Source organism: Corella eumyota, chromosome 6 (assembly GCF_963082875.1).
Source record: "Corella eumyota chromosome 6, kaCorEumy4.1, whole genome shotgun sequence".
NCBI lineage: Eukaryota > Metazoa > Chordata > Ascidiacea > Phlebobranchia > Corellidae > Corella > Corella eumyota.
This window is the reverse complement of record NC_137495.1, coordinates 3,653,394-3,674,254: the sequence shown is the minus strand read 5'-3', so window position 1 is coordinate 3,674,254 and position 20,861 is coordinate 3,653,394.

Genomic DNA, 20,861 nt, shown 5'->3' with positions numbered 1-20,861 from the left:
GTTAAATTGCGTTGGACTGTCGAACTGAAAGAGTTGCGATTTTTTTGATTGTTGTGCAGCAAAACTGCTCACTCCTTTAACGAATTTTCTTGTTTTGTATTGGATAACACACATACTAACTACGACGCACACTAAAAATATTTATTTTTTTAAACATACATTTAAACTTGTATAACTTCGGTTTCAAATAATAAAAATTAAACTTTTCATTTTAGTGTTTGTACTTACCAAGAGCAAAACTAAACCCAATAAATGATATGCTGATAATCTTGTAAGTCTTAAGGTCAGCGGTCAATTCTAAAAGAAAAAGTATCTTATTTAAGAAATTACTTTATTTTATTGCAACATCTTAAACCTAAAATTCAATGCCCTTTTACTAACTTTCAATTTCTGCATTTTTTGTTGTTGTTATAACGCCTGATGGAAACGTAGTTAAGCTATCTGGGGGTGTATTTGTAGTTGAATCACCAGTAGTTGAAGTTGCTTTGACTTCAGTTGTAGATGCAGTGGGGTTATCTGTAACTGTATCACCAGAAGTTGAAGTTGGTTCACTTTCAGTCGTTGTTGCAGTGGGGTCATCTGTAGTTGCATCACCAGTAGGTATAGTTTCGGTTGGATCATCTGTGGGTTCTACTGCAGTTGAATCATCCGTTATTGGGGCATCTGTAGCTGTATCTGTAGTGGGGTCACCTGAAGGTATACTTACAGTTGAATCATCTGTAGGTGCAATTGTTGTTGAATTATTTTTTGCAACTAAGCCCATCAAAAGAATCAAAATAGTTCCAAGTTTTAAATATTTATCCATTTTTTCGGTTACAAGTAAAACAACTTTTTTTTTTCTAATACAAAAAAAAATAAACATGAAACTACTTAGCCATTAGCTTGACTGGTAAAAATTACCTATGACACTGTAGGAAAAGCACTTAGCATCGCAATCAATTACGCTGCAAAGGCTTTCCTAGCCTCAAAACAGCTGTGATGCTGGTTCACAAAGAACGGCAAGAAATGGCCAAAATCACCTGCATTGACAGCCGTGATGTAATTTCCGCCGCAAAACTGGGGGTATCAAAAACAAAAATATTTACAAACTTTTATCAACACTATCAACCAGAACCAACCCATTATGAAATACAAAAAAGAATATAAAAGAACCCCTTCTCAGGCAAAATAATAACTTTCGTTCTGTGAACCCAAATAACTGTGCAAACTCGCTACCATTCTATGCGGTTAAAAGCCGTACAAATTTATTAAAAATAAGAGAATTGCAAAGAAGCAATATTTATATGTATTAGTTACTCAAAGAGGTATAAAAACTAAGAAATACCTTTTTATTCAAGGACAGATCTAATTACCCATAAGGTAATTAGAATTACCAAATTTATTGCGTCATTATATTGAAATAGTTAAACATTGTATATACGCATCGCCCTAATTTTGAATTTAGGTTATATCTCGATAACATTTCCTGTTGTTGTTCAGTTTTTATTATATAGTAAAAACCTATAAAAAAACATCATTCAATAGTGACATAGTTTTTCTATGTATGCGCCAGATGTTTACTGAATATTTTTTTTTCTTGAATCTTGTGATAATTAATTAATTTGATATAGAATTACCATTCAATTTTATTTTGACAGTAAAACGTACAGGCATGTAATGTAGTTTTGTATTATTTAACCCAGTATATTATTTATTTTCGCATCGCAGAATAATTTAGTTTGTGTCAATTATGTACCATTTGATTAAGGTGTCGCTATACGTGGAAGGCGAAGTTGTGAGTGTGTTGTATTTTTTGATAATTGTGATTGTGGAGAAAGGAGTAGTACATTTTATATGATAATGATGTTAGTTTAGAAATGATTTAGCGTAATGTAATAATGTAATATTATCGCCCCCGATTTTTGTATAAATATTGTTACCAATAAAGTATGTTAACCAGAATTCTATTTGAATAAGGTTTTTACCTAGGAATATATTTAAGTATTTTATATAAACTTGCTTAACAAATTTGTAACAAGGTCAATTATGAATGTATGATTTGTACGATAATGTAACTATGTAAATAGCCTCTTTGCGGCTTGAACTTAAAATCTGCTTCTGCACAAACAAAATCACGTAGGTATGAGTATACATATCATAAATTTTAATTAAGTTTAGTAATTTTTTGTTGTCTCTACCATGAAAACATATTAGCAAAATTTTGCTTGTTTAACTGGCGATAAATGTCGCAATTTTATTTAATAAAGTTCATTGTTTTATTTGTCGAAATAATAATTTATAACTTTGACTGTATTTAACTGAAATAAAGCAATTTTTTTAATGTTTACTAAAACACAATTAATTAATACAAAAATGGTTTAAAACCCTTATTAAAACCCAGTAATAGAAATCATACTTGAATTAAAGCACTTAAAAAATTATTAATCAATAACTAATATTTAACTTAAACATTGCATTTATTTGGATAAAATCATAAAGAACCAAATTTAAATTAGCTTAGTAAACAAATATATTTGTTTATCTTTTCTATTATGAAGAAAAAAATTAATATACACTGCATTATATTTTATTTTTGGATAGAAATTGTAATAAAACTTTATATTTATTACTTTCACTTTAAAACTATCAATAAAAATTATTTGAAAACAAACAAAATATAAGCAATAGAATATTACAGCAAATTGGCAAAATAAATTATTAACTTCGATGATAAATAAAAGTAACTGTGGATTTTTATTACATTTAAATATAATAAACTTTAAAGCTTTATTAATACCAGATTTAAATACTTTTATCTGAATCATATTCTGGGTTAGAATATATTGTTGGCCTTGGTATTGTTTGTTTGTTAAATTGCGTTGGGCTGTCGAACTGAAAGAGTTGCGATTTTTTTGGTTTTTGTGCAGCAATACTGCTCACTCCTTTAACGAATTTTCTTGTTTTGTATTGAATAACACACATACTAACTACCACGCACACTAAAAATATTTATTTTTGTTAAACAGACATTTAACTTGTACAATTTCGGTTTAAAATATTGCAAATTAAACTTTTTATTATAGTGTTTGTACTTACTAAGAGCAAAACTAAACCCAATAAATGATATGCTGATAATCTTGTAAGTCTTAAGGTCAGCGGTCAATTCTAAAAATAAAAATATCTTATTTAAGACATTACTTTATTTTATTCCAACATCTTAAACCTAATAAAATTCAATGCCATTTTACTAACTTTCAATTTCTGCATTTTTTGTTGTTGTTATAACGCCTGATGGAAACGTAGTCGAGCTCTCTAGAGGTGTATTTGTAGTTGAATCACCAGTAGTTAAAGTTGATTCGGCTTCAGTTGTAGTTGCAGTGGGGTTATCTGTAACTGTATCATCAGAAGTTGAAGTTGGTTTACTTTCAGTCGTTGTTGCAGTGGGGTCATCTGTAACTGTATCACCAGTAGTTGAAGTTGGTTTACCTTCAGTCGTAGTTGCAGTGGGCTTATCTGTAGTTGCATCACCAGTAGGTATTGTTTCGGTTGGATCATCTGTGGGTTCTACTGCAGTTGAATCATCCGTAATTGGGGCATCTGTAGCTGTATCTGTAGTGGGGTCACCCGAAGGTATACTCACAGTTAAATCAACTGTAGGTGCAATTTTTGTTGAATCATCCGTAATTGGGGCATCTGTAGCTGTATCTGTAGTGTGGTCACTTGAAGGTATACTCACAGTTAAATCATCTGTAGGTGCAATTTTTGTTGAATCATCCGTAATTGGGGCATCTGTAGCTGTATCTGTAGTGTGGTCACTTGAAGGTATACTCACAGTTAAATCATCTGTAGGTGCAATTTTTGTTGAATCATCCGTAATTGGGGCATCTGTAGCTGTATCTGTAGTGTGGTCACTTGAAGGTATACTCACAGTTAAATCATCTGTAGGTGCAATTTTTGTTGAATCATCCGTAATTGGGGCATCTGTAGCTGTATCTGTAGTGAGGTCACCTAAAGGTATACTCACAGTTGAATCATCTGTAGGTGCAATTGTTGTTGAATTATTTCTTCCAACGAAGCCCAACAAAAGAATCAAAATAGTTCCAAGTTTTAAATATTTATTCATTTTTTCGGTTACAAGTAAAACAACTTTTTTTTTTCTAATACAAAAAAAAATAAACATGAAACTACTTAGCCATTAGCTTGACTGGTTAAAATCACCTATGACACTTTTGTATAAACTTGCTTAATAAGTTTGTAACAAGGCCAGATACGAATGTATGTTTTGTATGATAGTGTAAATAGCCTCTTTACGACTTGAACTTAAAATCTGCTCCAGCACAAACAAACTTACGTAGGTATGATAAGTATACATATCATAAATTTTAATTAAGTTTAGTTATTTTTGTTGTCTCTACCATAAAAACAAATAGCAAAATTTTTCTTGTTTAACTGGCGATAAATGTCGTATTTATATTTAATAAAGTTTATTGTTTTATTTGTCGAAATAATAATTTATAACTTTGACTGTATTTAACTGAAATAAAGCAATTCTTTTAATGATTTACTAAAACACGATTAATAGATACAAAAATGGTTAAAAACCCTTAATAAAATTGAAAAATAGAAATCATATTCGAATTTAAGCCCTTAAAAAATTATTAAGCAATAACTAATATTTAACTTAAACATTGCATTGATTTGGATGAAATAATAAAGAGCTAAATTTAAATTAGCTTAGTATTTGTTTATCTTTTCTATTATGAAGAAAAAAATTATTATAGACTACCTAATATTTTATTTTCGGATATAAATTTTTATAAAACTTTATATATATTAGTTTCACTTTAAAACTATCAATAAAAATTATTTAGAGTTATTTGAAAACAAACAAAATATAAGCAATTAAATATCACAGCAAATTGGCAAAATAAATTATTAACTTCGATGATAAATGAAAGTAATTGTGGATCTTTATTACATTTAAATATAATAAACTTTAAAGCTTCATTAATACCAGGTTTAAATTGCATCTGAATCATATTCTGTGTTAGAAAGTATTGTTGGCCTTGGTATTGTTTGTTTGTTAAATTGTGTTGGGCTGTCGAACTGAAAGAGTTGCGATTTTTTTGGTTGTTGTGCAGCAAAACTGCTCACTCCTTTAACGAATTTTCTTGTTTTGAATTGGATAACACACATACTAGCTACCACGCACACTATAAAACATTTGTTTTTAAAGTTAATTTTTAAACAAAAAAGTTACTTGTATAGTCTGAGTTTAAATGTTCTTAATTAAAAAGTGTTTGCACTTACTAAGAACAAAACTGAACCCAATAAATGTTATGCTGATAATCTTGTAAGTCTTAAGGTCAGCGGTCAATTCTAAAAGCAATATATCATGTTTTAAACTTTTTTCACGTTGTTTTAAACACAAAATTAAATGCTCTTTAACTAACCTTTAATTTCTGCATTTGTGGTTGTTATAACGCCTGTTGGAAAAGTAGTTGATGTACTGGTAGGGGACGCAGTTGTTGATGTACTGGTCGAGGACGTAGTTGTTGGTGAACTGGTGGGCGACGTAGTTGTTGGGGAACTGGTCGGAGACGTAGTTGTTGATGTACTGGTGGGTGACGTAGTTGATGGTGAACTGGTGGGTGACGTAGTTGATGAACTGGTGGGGGACGTAGTTGATGGTGAACTGGTGGGGGACGTAGTTGTTAATGTACTGGTGGGTGACGTAGTTGTTGGTGAACTGGTGGGGGAAGTAGTTGTTGGTGAACTGGTGGGTGACGTAGTTGTTGGTGAACTGGTGGGTGACGTAGTTGTTGGTGAACTGGTCGAGGACGTAGTTGTTGGTGAACTGGTGGGCGACGTAGTTGTTGGTGAACTGGTCGGGGACGTAGTTGTCGGTGAACTGGTGGGTGACGTAGGTGTTGGTGAACTGGTGGGTGACGTAGTTGTTGGTGAACTGGTGGGTGTCGTAATTGTTGGTGAACTGTTGGGGGACGTAGTTGTCGGTGAACTGGTGGGGGACGTAGTTGTTGGTGAACTGGTGGGTGTCGTAGTTGTTGGTGAACTGGTGGGTGACGTAAATGTTGGTGAACTGGTGGGTGTCGTAGTTGTTGGTGAACTGGTGGGTGACGTAGACGTTGGTGAACTGGTGGGTGTCGTAGTTGTTGGTAAACTGGTGGGGGACGTAGTTGTTGGTGAACTGGTGGGTGACGTAGATGTTGGTGAACTGGTGGGTGTCGTAGTTGTTGGTGAACTGGTGGGGGACGTAGTTGTCGGTGAACTGGTGGGGGACGTAGTTGTTGGTGAACTGGTGGGTGACGTAGGTGTTGGTGAACTGGTGGGTGTCGTAGTTGTTGGTGAACTGGTGGGGGACGTAGTTGTTGGTGAACTGGTGGGTGACGTAGTTGTTGGTGAACTGGTGGGTGTCGTAGTTGTTGGTGAACTGGTGGGTGACGTAGATGTTGGTGAACTGGTGGGTGTCGTAGTTGTTGGTGAACTGGTGGGTGACGTAGACGTTGGTGAACTGGTGGGTGTCGTAGTTGTTGGTGAACTGGTGGGGGACGTAGTTGTTGGTGAACTGGTGGGTGACGTAGATGTTGGTGAACTGGTGGGTGTCGTAGTTGTTGGTGAACTGGTGGGGGACGTAGTTGTCGGTGAACTGGTGGGGGACGTAGTTGTTGGTGAACTGGTGGGTGACGTAGGTGTTGGTGAACTGGTGGGTGTCGTAGTTGTTGGTGAACTGGTGGGTGACGTAGTTGTTGGTGAACTGGTGGGGGACGTAGTTGTTGGTGAACTGGTGGGTGACGTAGATGTTGGTGAAATGGTGGGTGTCGTAGTTGTTGGTGAACTGGTGGGGGACGTAGTTGTCGGTGAACTGGTGGGGGACGTAGTTGATGATGAACTGGTGGGGGACGTAGTTGTTAATGTACTGGTGGGTGACGTAGTTGATGGTGAACTGGTGGGTGACGTAGTTGTTGGTGAACTGGTGGGGGAAGTAGTTGTTGGTGAACTGGTGGGTGACGTAGTTGTTGGTGAACTGGTGGGTGACGTAGTTGTTGGTGAACTGGTCGAGGACGTAGTTGTTGGTGAACTGGTGGGTGACGTAGTTGTTGGTGAACTGGTCGGGGACGTAGTTGTCGGTGAACTGGTGGGTAACGTAGGTGTTGGTAAACTGGTGGGTGACGTAGTTGTTGGTGAACTGGTGGGTGTCGTAGTTGTTGGTGAACTGGTGGGGGACGTAGTTGTCGGTGAACTGGTGGGGGACGTAGTTGTTGGTGAACTGGTGGGTGACGTAGTTGTTGGTGAACTGGTGGGTGACGTAGATGTTGGTGAACTGGTGGGGGACGTAGTTGTCGGTGAACTGGTGGGGGACGTAGTTGTTGGTGAACTGGTGGGGGTCGTAGTTGTTGGTGAACTGGTGGGTGACGTAGGTGTTGGTGAACTGGTGGGTGACGTAGTTGTTGGTGAACTGATGGGGGACGTAGTTGTTGGTGAACTGGTGGGTGACGTAGTTGTTGGTGAACTGGTGGGGGACGTAGTTGTTGGTGAACTGGTGGGTGACGTAGTTGTTGGTGAACTGGTGGGTGACGTAGTTGTTGGTGAACTGGTGGGGGTCGTAGTTGTTGGTGAACTGGTGGGGGACGTAGTTGTTGGTGAACTGGTGGGTGACGTAGTTGTTGGTGAACTGGTGGGTGACGTAGTTGTTGGTGAACTGGTGGGGGGCGTAGTTGTTGGTGAACTGGTGGGGGACGTAGTTGTTGGTAAACTGGTGGGGGACGTAGTTGTTGGTGAACTGGTGGGTGACGTAGTTGTTGGTGAACTGGTGGGTGACGTAGTTGTTGGTGAACTGGTGGGGGACGTAGTTGTCGGTGAACTGGTGGGGGACGTAGTTGTTGGTGAACTGGTGGGTGACGTAGATGTTGGTGAACTGGTGGGTGTCGTAGTTGTTGGTGAACTGGTGGGTGTCGTAGTTGTTGGTGAACTGGTGGGTGACGTAGACGTTGGTGAACTGGTGGGTGTCGTAGTTGTTGGTGAATTGGTGGGGGACGTAGTTGTTGGTGAACTGGTGGGGGAAGTAGTTGTTGGTGAACTGGTGGGTGACGTAGTTGTTGGTGAACTGGTGGGTGACGTAGTTGTTGGTGAACTGGTCGAGGACGTAGTTGTTGGTGAACTGGTGGGCGACGTAGTTGTTGGTGAACTGGTCGGGGACGTAGTTGTCGGTGAACTGGTGGGTAACGTAGGTGTTGGTAAACTGGTGGGTGACGTAGTTGTTGGTGAACTGGTGGGTGTCGTAGTTGTTGGTGAACTGGTGAGGGACGTAGTTGTCGGTGAACTGGTGGGTGACGTAGTTGTTGGTGAACTGGTGGGTGACGTAGTTGTTGGTGAACTGGTGGGTGACGTAGATGTTGGTGAACTGGTGGGGGACGTAGTTGTCGGTGAACTGGTGGGGGACGAAGTTGTTGGTGAACTGGTGGGGGTCGTAATTGTTGGTGAACTGGTGGGTGACGTAGGTGTTGGTGAACTGGGGGGTGACGTAGTTGTTGGTGAACTTGTGGGGGACGTAGTTGTTGGTGAACTGGTGGGTGACGTAGTTGTTGGTGAACTGGTGGGGGACGTAGTTGTTGGTGAACTGGTGGGGGACGTAGTTGTTGGTGAACTGGTGGGTGACGTAGTTGTTGGTGAACTGGTGGGTGACGTAGTTGTTGGTGAACTGGTCGGGGACGTAGTTGTCGGTGAACTGGTGGGTAACGTAGGTGTTGGTAAACTGGTGGGTGACGTAGTTGTTGGTGAACTGGTGGGTGTCGTAGTTGTTGGTGAACTGGTGGGGGACGTAGTTGTCGGTGAACTGGTGGGGGACGTAGTTGTTGGTGAACTGGTGGGTGACGTAGTTGTTGGTGAACTGGTGGGGGACGTAGTTGTTGGTGAACTGGTGGGGGTCGTAGTTGTTGGTGAACTGGTGGGTGACGTAGGTGTTGGTGAACTGGTGGGGGACGTAGTTGTTGGTGAACTGGTGGGTGACGTAGTTGTCGGTGAACTGGTGGGTAACGTAGTTGTTGGTGAACTGGTGGGGGTCGTAGTTGTTGGTGAACTGGTGGGGGACGTAGGTGTTGGTGAACTGGTGGGTGACGTATTTGTTGGTGAACTGGTGGGGGACGTAGTTGTTGGTGAACTGGTGGGTGACGTAGTTGTTGGTGAACTGGTGGGGGACGTAGTTGTTGGTGAACTGGTGGGGGACGTAGTTGTTGGTGAACTGGTGGGTGACGTAGTTGTTGGTGAACTGGTGGGGGGCGTAGTTGTTGGTGAACTGGTGGGGGACGTAGTTGTTGGTAAACTGGTGGGGGACGTAGTTGCTGGTGAACTGGTGGGTGACGTAGTTGTTGGTGAACTGGTGGGTGACGTAGTTGTTGGTGAACTGGTGGGGGACGTAGTTGTCGGTGAACTGGTGGGGGACGTAGTTGTTGGTGAACTGGTGGGTGACGTAGATGTTGGTGAACTGGTGGGTGTCGTAGTTGTTGGTGAACTGGTGGGTGACGTAGACGTTGGTGAACTGGTGGGTGTCGTAGTTGTTGGTGAACTGGTGGGGGACGTAGTTGTTGGTGAACTGGTGGGGGACGTAGTTGTTGGTGAACTGGTGGGTGACGTAGTTGTTGGTGAACTGGTGGGTGACGTAGTTGTTGGTGAACTGGTGGGGGACGTAGTTGTTGGTGAACTGATGGGGTACGTAGTTGTTGGTGAACTGGTGGGGGACGTAGTTGTTGGTGAACTGGTGGGGGACGTAGTTGTCGGTGAACTGGTGGGTGACGTAGATGTTGGTGAACTGGTGGGGGACGTAGATGTTGGTGAACTGGTGGGGGACGTAGTTGTTGGTGAACTGGTGGGTGACGTAGTTGTTGGTGAACTGGTGGGTGACGTAGTTGTTGATGTACTGATCGGGGACGTAGTTGTTGGTGAACTGGTGGGGGACGTAGTTGATGGTGAACTGGTGGGTGACGTAGTTGTTGGTGAACTGGTGGGTGACGTAGTTGTTGGTGAACTGGTGGGTGACGTAGTTGTTGGTGAACTGGTGGGTGACGTAGTTGTTGGTGAACTGGTCGAGGACGTAGTTGTTGGTGAACTGGTGGGCGACGTAGTTGTTGGTGAACTGGTCGGGGACGTAGTTGTCGGTGAACAGGTGGGTAACGTAGGTGTTGGTAAACTGGTGGGTGACGTAGTTGTTGGTGAAATGGTGGGTGTCGTAGTTGTTGGTGAACTGGTGGGCGACGTAGTTGTCGGTGAACTGGTGGGGGACGTAGTTGTTGGTAAACTGGTGGGTGACGTAGTTGTTGGTGAACTGGTGGGTGTCGTAGTTGTTGGTGAACTGGTGGAGGACGTAGTTGTCGGTGAACTGGTGGGGGACGTAGTTGTTGGTGAACTGGTGGGTGACGTAGTTGTTGGTGAACTGGTGAGTGACGTAGATGTTGGTGAACTGGTGGGGGACGTAGTTGTCGGTGAACTGGTTGGGGACGTAGTTGTTGGTGAACTGGTGGGGGTCGTAGTTGTTGGTGAACTGGTGGGTGACGTAGTTGTTGGTGAACTGGTGGGTGTCGTAGTTGTTGGTGAACTGGTGGGGGACATAGTTGTTGGTGAACTGGTGGGGGACGTAGTTGTTGGTGAACTGGTGGGTGACGTAGTTGTTGGTGAACTGGTGGGGGACGTAGTTGTTGGTGAACTGGTGGGGGACGTAGTTGTTGGTGAACTGGTGGGGGACGTAGTTGTTGGTGAACTGGTGGGGGACGTAGTTGTTGGTGAACTGGTGGGGGACGTAGTTGTCGGTGAACTGGTGGGTGACGTAGATGTTGGTGAACTGGTGGGGGACGTAGATGTTGGTGAACTGGTGGGGGACGTAGTTGTTGGTGAACTGGTGGGTGACGTAGTTGTTGGTGAACTGGTGGGTGACGTAGTTGTTGATGTACTGGTCGGGGACGTAGTTGTTGGTGAACTGGTGGGGGACGTAGTTGATGGTGAACTGGTGGGTGACGTAGTTGATGGTGAAGTGGTGGGTGACGTAGTTGATGGTGAACTGGTGGGTGACGTAGTTGTTGCAAAAATTGTTTTTGCAATTACGAACACTACAAGAATAAAAATAATCCTTTTTTTAAAGTATTTGTTCATTTTTAAGGTTTTGCGTCCAAACTGTCTAATATTTTTTCTAAAGGAAACAAAAAATCTAATAAAAAGCTAAGTAGTCTATATATTAAATAGTTAGAAATACTCTGTGTTAAACTTAAAAACTTAGAGTTGGCGTAGTTTGTTAAACTATGCACTAACCTTTATTGCCCCTTTTTTGTATTAAATTTGAATTTTTTTCTAAAACAAACAAAATCAAGTGCCTTTGTTTGTACAAATTATAAATTATATTAAATTATATTTTTTTTATTATGAAATCATACATAGGTAATAAATTTTACTTGTTTAACTGGTGATAAATGTCTTAATTTTATTAAACAAAGCTTATTTTATGTATGTCGAAATATTAAAATAAAACCTTGATCTAATTTCAATAAAACTAGCAATACTTTTAATTTTACAATAAAACACCTTTTTTTTGTATATAAAAACGATGGAAATATTTTTTTATAAATGTGTTATAAAACGATTTTATCAACTAACAGCCAACCTTTAATATTTAGTGAAAGTAGTGGTTTGTCTTTGACGCTTTTATGGGAAAATAAATTTTGCACCTTAAATGATATATGATAGTTAAATATTGTAAACAGGCAGCATATTTGTTAAGGTAAGTGTGCAAACATAATTAAAGGTCGTCTTAAATAAATATGTTGCAATAAAGTGTAAGAGAACGTCATTTGTTACATAAATAACATTTTATTGAACCAATGTTGTTTATTACACTATTTTTATTTTTTTAATTATAAATTTGTTATTGCATAATTCGTATAACTAAAACAAGAAATTATTTAATCTACTTTTTTAAAATTAATATACTAAGTGAAATAATTGCTGTTGTTGAATATAAAAATTGAAAGGTCAATTAACGAAATCATTTTTTCATCAAGCTATATGTCTTCAAGATAAGCGTTGTTAGGATACAAAGTAGGTCTCGGCATGGGTTGATTATTAAACTTCATTTGTTGACTGTATTGCATTTGCTGTTGATTTTTAAATTCTTTTGCCGCCACTTTTCGATATTTTTTGGCTTTGGAATTGATAATGCACAAGCTAACCACAACACCAACTGAACAAATTAGAAAATTTTTTAAAAATTTACAACAACAAAATTGCAATACTTACCTAAAATAAAACTAAGTCCAATAAAAGATACGCTCAAAATTTTGTACAGATTCAGGTCAGCGGCACATTCTAAATCATTAAAAATTTTAGTTAAACAAAGATCTTACTTTTTTTCTAAATGTAAACAACATTATTTTTTACATGGTCCTTTTAAACGATAAGGTATAATTTTAAAGCATAAATTGGTATTTTAACTAACGATCAACTTCTGTTTTTAAATACGTTGTAGTTATAACATTTGGTGTCGTAGCTTTGGTTGTTGCTGCTTTAGTTGTTGTTTTAGGTATCACTGGAGGTATGTTAAAAAAATTCATGGTGGTAATATTAGATATACCACTGCTTAACTTTGTTTTGTCGTAGGCTTGCATGGCAAATCCGACTCTACACAATTACAAAATGTAAAAAATAATAATCTGTAGGTGCTTTTAACAAATAGTGTAATTTTTATTTAATTTCAATCTCTTAAAAAATATATTTTGAACTATATCACTTTATGAGATAACATGTCTTTCGTAACCAATATTTCACTTCTGAATAATGTTTGTAAATCACTTGGACTATTATATGTGTAGCGAATCTCATATGCTTGTGCTACATTAAGAATTAACATAGGATTTTGCTTTTTTAATATCTTTACATTAATTAGATTTTTAAATTTTTTTAAGTTTAAACCTTTCCCATTGTCATAATCATCTCCAGGTGCAGAAAAAGTTAAATCAATTCCTTCCTTAACATCGTCGATATTAACCTTAGCTTAAGCAAAATGGGACTTGCAAATGAGTTTGTAACAATAAAGCAATTATTTTATTGATTCACTAAAAAAAATTTATTTGATACAAAATGGTACAAAATCTTCAATAAAACTCAGTTATAAAAATTATGTTTGAACTTAGGCATGAACAATAACTATTTTTAACTTAACTATTAGATTTATTTGGAAAAGATAATAATTAAGAGCGCTAATTTTTGGTGTGATTGAATGTGTGATTGAAGCTTCTACCGAACTTATTTGTGTATTTACATTAAATCATTCGAATGACAAATTACAAGTGGCACATAAGGCTAGAGTTTTTTAATTGCTTTGCTAATACTTTTCACTAGGATCATAGGCGTTGTTTGAGTACGTATTTGGCCTCGGAATTGTTAACGACTTTTCCATTTTTTGATACTAGTTTAAAGAAGGGTTCTTAAAAAAATCGACTTATTTTTTTCCTTTAAAAACTTAATTAAAATTTAAATAATAAGTTTAATAGGTTTCTGTAATTACCTACATACATATGTGTTGTATGTACTACGGTATTACTATACAGGCTTTACACATTTTAATATCCTCTAAAGAGGTGAAAAAAACCCTGCTTTTTAAATTCAAAGTTGCATTAAATATATACTAGTACTTTTGTTAATGCGTGCTAATTTCATCGCAATTTAAAAAAAATTGTTAAAAAAATGTTTGATTGCATTTATTTGCATTAACAAGACAAATTTAAATTAGCAGAGTTAACAGATATATTTGTTTATCTTTTTTATTTAAAAGAAAGAAATTAATATAAACTACATAATGTTTTATTTTTGTATAGAAATTAAAATAAAACTATCAATAAAAATGATTTAAAGTTATTTAAAAACAAACAAAATATAAGCAAAAGAATATTACAGCAAATTGGCAAAATAAATTATTAACTTCGATGATAAATAAAAGTAATTGTGGATTTCTATGATATTTAAATATAATAAACTTTAAAGCTTTATTAATAGCAAGTTTAAATACTTTTATCTGAATCATATTCTGGGTTAGAATACATTGTTGGCCTTGGTATTGTTTGTTTGTTAAATTGCGTTGGGCTGTCGAATTGAAAGAGTTGCGATTTTTTCGGTTGTTGTGCAGCAATACTGCTCACTCCTTTAACGAATTTTCTTGTTTTGTATTGAATAACACACATGCTAACTACCACGCACACTAAAAATATTTATTTTTGTTAAACAGACATTTAACTTGTACAATTTCGGTTTAAAATATTGCAAATTAAACTTTTTATTATAGTGTTTGTACTTACTAAGAGCAAAACTAAACCCAATAAATGATATGCTGATAATCTTGTAAGTCTTAAGGTCAGCGGTCAATTCTAAAAATAAAAATATCTTATTTAAGACATTACTTTGTTTTATTGCAACATCTTAAACCTAAAATTCAATGCCATTTTACTAACTTTCAATTTCTGCATTTTTTGTTGTTGTTATACCGCCTGATGGAAACATAGTTGTGCTATCTGGAGGTGTATTTGTAGTTGAAACACTAGTAGTTGAAGATGGATCATCTTCAGTTAAAGTTGCAGTGGGGTCATCTGAAGTGGGATCACCAGTAGGTATACTTACAGTTGAATTACTTGATAGTATATCGTCGATTGAATAATCTGGGGGTAAAACTACAGTTAATTCAACTCGAATTAGTTATCTGTTTTTGCAATGGAGGCACCTAAAGGTATACCTGTATCATCTAAAGGTATAATTTTAGTTGAATTATTTTTTCCAACGAAGCCCATTAAAAGAATCAAAATAGTTCCAAGTTTTAAATATTTATTCATTTTTTCGGTTACAAGTAAAACAACTTTTTTTTTCTTATACAAAAAAATAATAAACATGAAATTACTTAGCCTTAGGTTGACTGGTTAAAATCACTTATGACACTTTTGTATAAACTTACAAAATGAGTTTGTAGCAAAGCCAAATACGGATGTTTGTTCTGTACAATAATGTAAATAGCCTCTTTACGACTTGAACTTAAAATCTGCTCCAGCACAAACAAACTTACGTAGGTATGAGTATACATATCATAAATTTTAATCGCGTTTAGTTCTTTTTGGTTGTCTCTACCATGAAAACATATTAGCAAAATTTTGCTTGTTTAACTGGCGATAAATGTCGTAACTTTATTTAGTAAAGTTTATGTTTTTGTTTTTTTGAAATATTAATTTATAACTTTGACCTTATTAAACAAAAATAAAGTAATTCTTTTTAATGATTCACTAAAACAAATTTATTTGACACAAAATGGTACAAAATCTTCAATAAAACTCAGTTATAAAAATCATGTTTGAACTTAGGCATTTAGGAAAACGAATAAACAATAAGTGTTTTAACTTAACTATTAGATTTATTTGAATAAGATAATAATAAAGAGCAACAATTTTTGGTGTGATTGAATGTGTGATTGAAGCTTCTACCGAACTTTATTTGTGTATTTACAATAAATCATTCAAATGACAAATTACAAGTTGCACATTAGACCAGAGTTTTTTAATTGCTTTGCTAATACTTTTCATCTGGGTCATAGGCGTTGTTTGGGTACATGTTTGGCCTCGGAATTGCGCTTGTTTGACGTTGCAACTGCTCGTTGTAACGAGGAAGTCGAGCTCTGTTTTGAGGCTGTGTAGAAGCTATTTTTCTTAGTTCTTTGGTGACCTTACGAGCTTTGCACTGTATTACGCACATGCTTATCACCACACAAACTAAAAAACAATATTTGTATTACTTTTTTGTTTCTATATAATAATCTTCTATAATTTAAAAATGTTTGATTTTAACTTTTTTATACAAATAGTAGTTTATATTTACTTACTTAGAACAAAGCTAAATGCAGTCACGGATATGCTTATAATCTTGTAGAGTTTAAGGTCAGTAGCACATTCTAAAAACAGTAATTGTATATAAATTATTTAGGCTGCAAGACTACATTTTGTAGATTTTTAAGTAATCATATTTTGGTTGTTTTAGTGATAAAGCTTTTTTATAAATGTTTTATAAAAAATTTTTATTAACTAACGGTTAGTTTCAATTATTTGAGTGGTAGTAGTGGTGGAAGTCGTGGTCGTAGTGCTGGTTGCCACGTCAGTGGTACCTGCAGTCGTATCTTCCGCTGGTGATTTGGTAAAATAACTCATGGTTGCAATATTTGAAACTTCACTGCTTTTGGATTCGTCGTAAGCTTGCATAGCAAATCCAACCCTACACGTTCATATAGTTTTAGTATCAATAATGATTTGGTAATTATAAATAAACCAAACTATACCAGAAAAAATAATACAATGTGTAAAATGTTTTTTACGTAATGGTATCTTCTGCTGTTGGAATATTAATCAAATTTATCACAAAAGTTTCTAAAGTTCCGGCTACACTTGGGTTATGAATATCTCCTTGAGATAACATATCATTTGTAACCAATATTCCGCTTTTGAATGATGTTTGTAAATCACTTGGACTACCGTATGTGTATCTTATCTCGTACGCTTGTGCTGGATTATAAATAAACATAAATGGTATTAGCAGTTTAAAAAAAAAAATTAAAATGTAAAACAAAGTTTTAAAAAACCTTGTCCATTGTCATAATCATCTCCAGGTGCAGAAAAAGTTAAAATAATTCCTTCCTTAACATCGTCGATATTAATCTGTTTAGAGGCTAAATTAATTACTTTACTTGGAGGAAAAACATCAACTTTTGCTCCTCCTGTCGAAGTTGAAGGGCTGTAATTAAAAGTGGCATATTTTTGTAATCTTGATGTAATCAAAACATGTTTATTATCGTATTATCTTAGCTTAATAAGCAAAATCGTATTACTACTTACCCTTCATAGGCAAAACCTCCCGGGGAATGAACTCTTGAAAATGAATCAATATCTGAGCTCGAAATTCCAATTTCATTTGTGTTTTCAAAGTGTTCAGAAAGTGTAGGATTTAACTCTATAGATCCTATAAAAAAGTTTTTGTTAACAATTAATAGCATTTTGAATTGTCATTTTTTTTCTCAAAATAGGTAGATGTTGAACCAAAGTAATTACCATCTAAGTTTACGGTTCCAGGATTATAAGTTGCTGGACTTCCAATCACGCTCGAATTTATTGAACTATTCCCCGTTACGGTTACCTGTGAAAACAGATCATTAGGGGGTTACTTTATTGCAAGTGATCGTTATTAGACTACAACAGATTTTCATATGCATGCTTATAACACCTGAACAGCGTATCTGCCCTGAACAGAATATTGGGTAAAATATCTTGAATAAACTCCATCATACTTTCGTACATCAGGTGCTGTTAAATGGTTAAAAAATGGTGAAAAAATGAAATATTTTTTTAAATATGTTGGTGTTTTTTGTTAAACACATTTACTATTTTCCAATTTATATAAAATGTACAACTCATAATTACCCGACCCTTCGTCATATAGGTCTAAGGTTACAATATTTCCATTCGGATCAGTTATTTTTGCCACAACATCAGCAAATAATACCGCGTTATATCCAGCAGTTACCTTTTTTTAATAAAAAGGCTTTAGAATTTTCACTTAAAATTTGAAAACAATTGCCAACATAAACATAATTTTATACCCACAGTTACCTTTGCATAAACCACCACAGGTGACATGGTAGAAATATCTGTTTCTGACATTCCTGATTCAACAACGATTGGTTCAACTGATCTATTGGAAGCCATTGAAGTCGCAATAACACTGATTATATCATTATGGCTGGATGTTTCAATAGTGTATTTCCAAATTCCAGGCTAAATATTAAAGTAGTAACAAACAGGTTAATTTAAATGTACAAAAAACTATTTATATTCGATACACATTTTTTCAAGTTGCCCTAGGGAAATTCAAAAATTAAAACAATATTTTGTTGTTAACATATAGAGTTTTATTATATATCATTTAATATTGGGATTATTTCTTACGTTGGAACTATTTTACTAATATATCATACTTGATTTTGATAATTTAATAACTTAAAAATATTAAATAGTTGTACTTGTGCTGTTCCAGGAATAGAAAAAGTTGTCGTTTTTAGATCTGCATCTGTACTCGGTAGTTTGTCATCACATTTAGGTGCTAACAAACTCTTTGTACAGTACAGATCTCCATTTGCTGATTCCAACAGGATATCTGGTGTTGAAGAACTATATGTTGACCATATGAAAACAAATGCTGTGTTGTTTCCAATTGTGTTGTCTATAGAAACTTTTCCGATGGCAATGTCATAAGCTGATATATTATGTGTAGCGGAAAATATCTAAAACAAATAAACCTTTTGCGGTAATAAATGAATACAATTTTAAGTAAGCTTACAAAGGTTTTTAAAAAGAGAATAACAGTTTTTTTAGGTTGTTAATATAAGAGAAGTTGCCACAAAATGTTGTCTTACCTGAAAGTTTTGCTCGTATATGTCTCCATTATTTGTTGATGACAAACTTTGAAAAGTTTCTAAGAGTGCTGTGATGTCTGATTCACCATTTATAAACCAAATACCACCTGTGTTTTCCGTTAACTTTTGCAGATCGGGATTTACTTGTGTTGATGAGATCCCAAAGAAAATAGAATGTACAACTGCATCCTTAAAAAGAGATTGTTCAACACATTAATCAATTAAAAAAAATAATAAATTACAATAAAGTAATTGATAAAAAAAATATTATACTGTTGCCAAGACGTCTGGGGCAATCTGGGAGACTCCGGAGCCGTGGCCATCTGTCATTACAATCATTGAAGGACAACTATTGACCAAGGCATTATTTTCAAGAATCTGTAAAAATTAGTATATAAAGGTTACAAAAGAATGGTTAAAATGAGTTGAATATAACTTTTAACTTAAACTTTTTTTATAGTTTACCTCCAAGCCCAATTCTATACCACACCCAATGCAAGTTCCACCATCAGCTCTTATAGGTAGTTTAGCAGCCAAATCTTCACGACTTTTGTCATCACTAACAGTTTCCAAATCATTACTTAACATAGTTGCATAAGATTCAAACTCAACAATGGCAATTTGACTTCCACTTGCTGCGAATTGTTTAATAAAGGTAGATGCTACAGCAATCATTTCATCAAGTTTGTTCTAAAATAAATTAAAACCGATTAATTTATTTTAATTTGTCTATACACACATATATAAATTTAACAATTTAATTGTGAAAAATGCACAACAATAAAATTTAAAAAAATATTTAACTTACCCCTTTCATGCTACCAGATACATCTAGGACTAAAACATAAGCAATATTCTCACAAGCTTTAACAATATTAAACGTTGGGGTCAAATCTGTTTTGTTTATTTGGTTTGTTCCGTTAAAATCTGGGGAAGTTTGAATAACTTCCCAGACACTCTGCATGTTACACAATCTATTTTGTTCATTCGGAGCTTCTTTGTTGTGTTGATTTATTTTATCTGTAGGATCATTATGGCAAAACGAAACCACCTTAGAAAGTAATTTTTATTATTAAATAACTGGAAATATACCAGTTAGGCTTGTAAATTTAAGGTTGTTCCTTTTACTTGCAGTGCATCAGATAATAATAGTTTGCTAGATAGTTTGCTAGATCTTTTTATTTATAACTGTGTGCTCTCTGTCACGCACAACTGATAAAAGGTCGTAGTTTTGTTTAAATAAGAAGTCGTTTTAATGGAATAATTAATTGGTGTGCGCTGTTGTATTTGTTATTTACCGCGACCTTTTTGATGTTTAAGTTTTTTAATTGGTTGTAAATTACAGTTCTTACCTGTACAAACACTTAATGCCGACAGTACCTGGAAATCTAATGGTCGTAAAGTTTTATCGCAAAAACTTGATGTTTGCATTCTCTCAATAAATTTCTAATTTTCCCGAAACTTAAAATACCTGATCAACATATTGATGCGACATCAAAGAAGACTTTAAATCAGGATCTTGTTTTTGGTCATGCAAAAAAATGCAGCCGTCTTCTGGATAACCAGTAACTTGATTAAGTTGGCATGAAGTATATCCACCATTCAAATCTGGTTTAACGTGGGTTCCCGCTAGGCTTACGGGACATCTAAAACCAAACATTATTTTCTATAAATACTTATTTAATTTTAAGATTGGGAAGCTTAATTTATCTTTTAATTAAATAATAACGTTTATAGCTAAAATCTAGTTTTATGTTAGGTTTGTTAAATCGAGATCATTTGTGTGCTAGACTTGCCTAATTTGGGAATAAAACAATGTCATTATCATAAAGTTTAACTGCTAATTTTTACTTAAAATACAACAAATGTGTAATACCTTGTAGCTTGTAGCGCCTGCTGATTATCATAATAAAATGGATCAATTCCTGTTGTTGGACTTTCATCAAAAACACCCCATCTATAATGAGCCCATTCGTGTACCATTACTTTGCCTTTAAAAAAAGTTTTTGCTTATTAAACGCAGTTATGTGCCGCCAGATATTATTACGTATTTGTTTTAATTTTGTTTTCCATACACTGTCTTTAAAACATAGTTACACTATAAATCGAACTAAGGTTGTCATACCTTTTGGGCCAAAATCTTTAGTATAACTGAAATCCGTTACATACGTCGGTGTTAAATGGATATATTTGCCAGGTTCTCCACATTGACCATATTGTAAAGTATATGGCTTATTTCCATAAGCTGGGTTGGCCTCTGCTATTAATACATCTGCCTGAAAAACATTTTAATGTTTACTAATATAAATTTACACTAAAATGTTAAGAAGTTTATTACATAAATTTTTTCTTTTAAAAGTTTTTTTTCAGATATGCTTTTTTTAAGATGTCA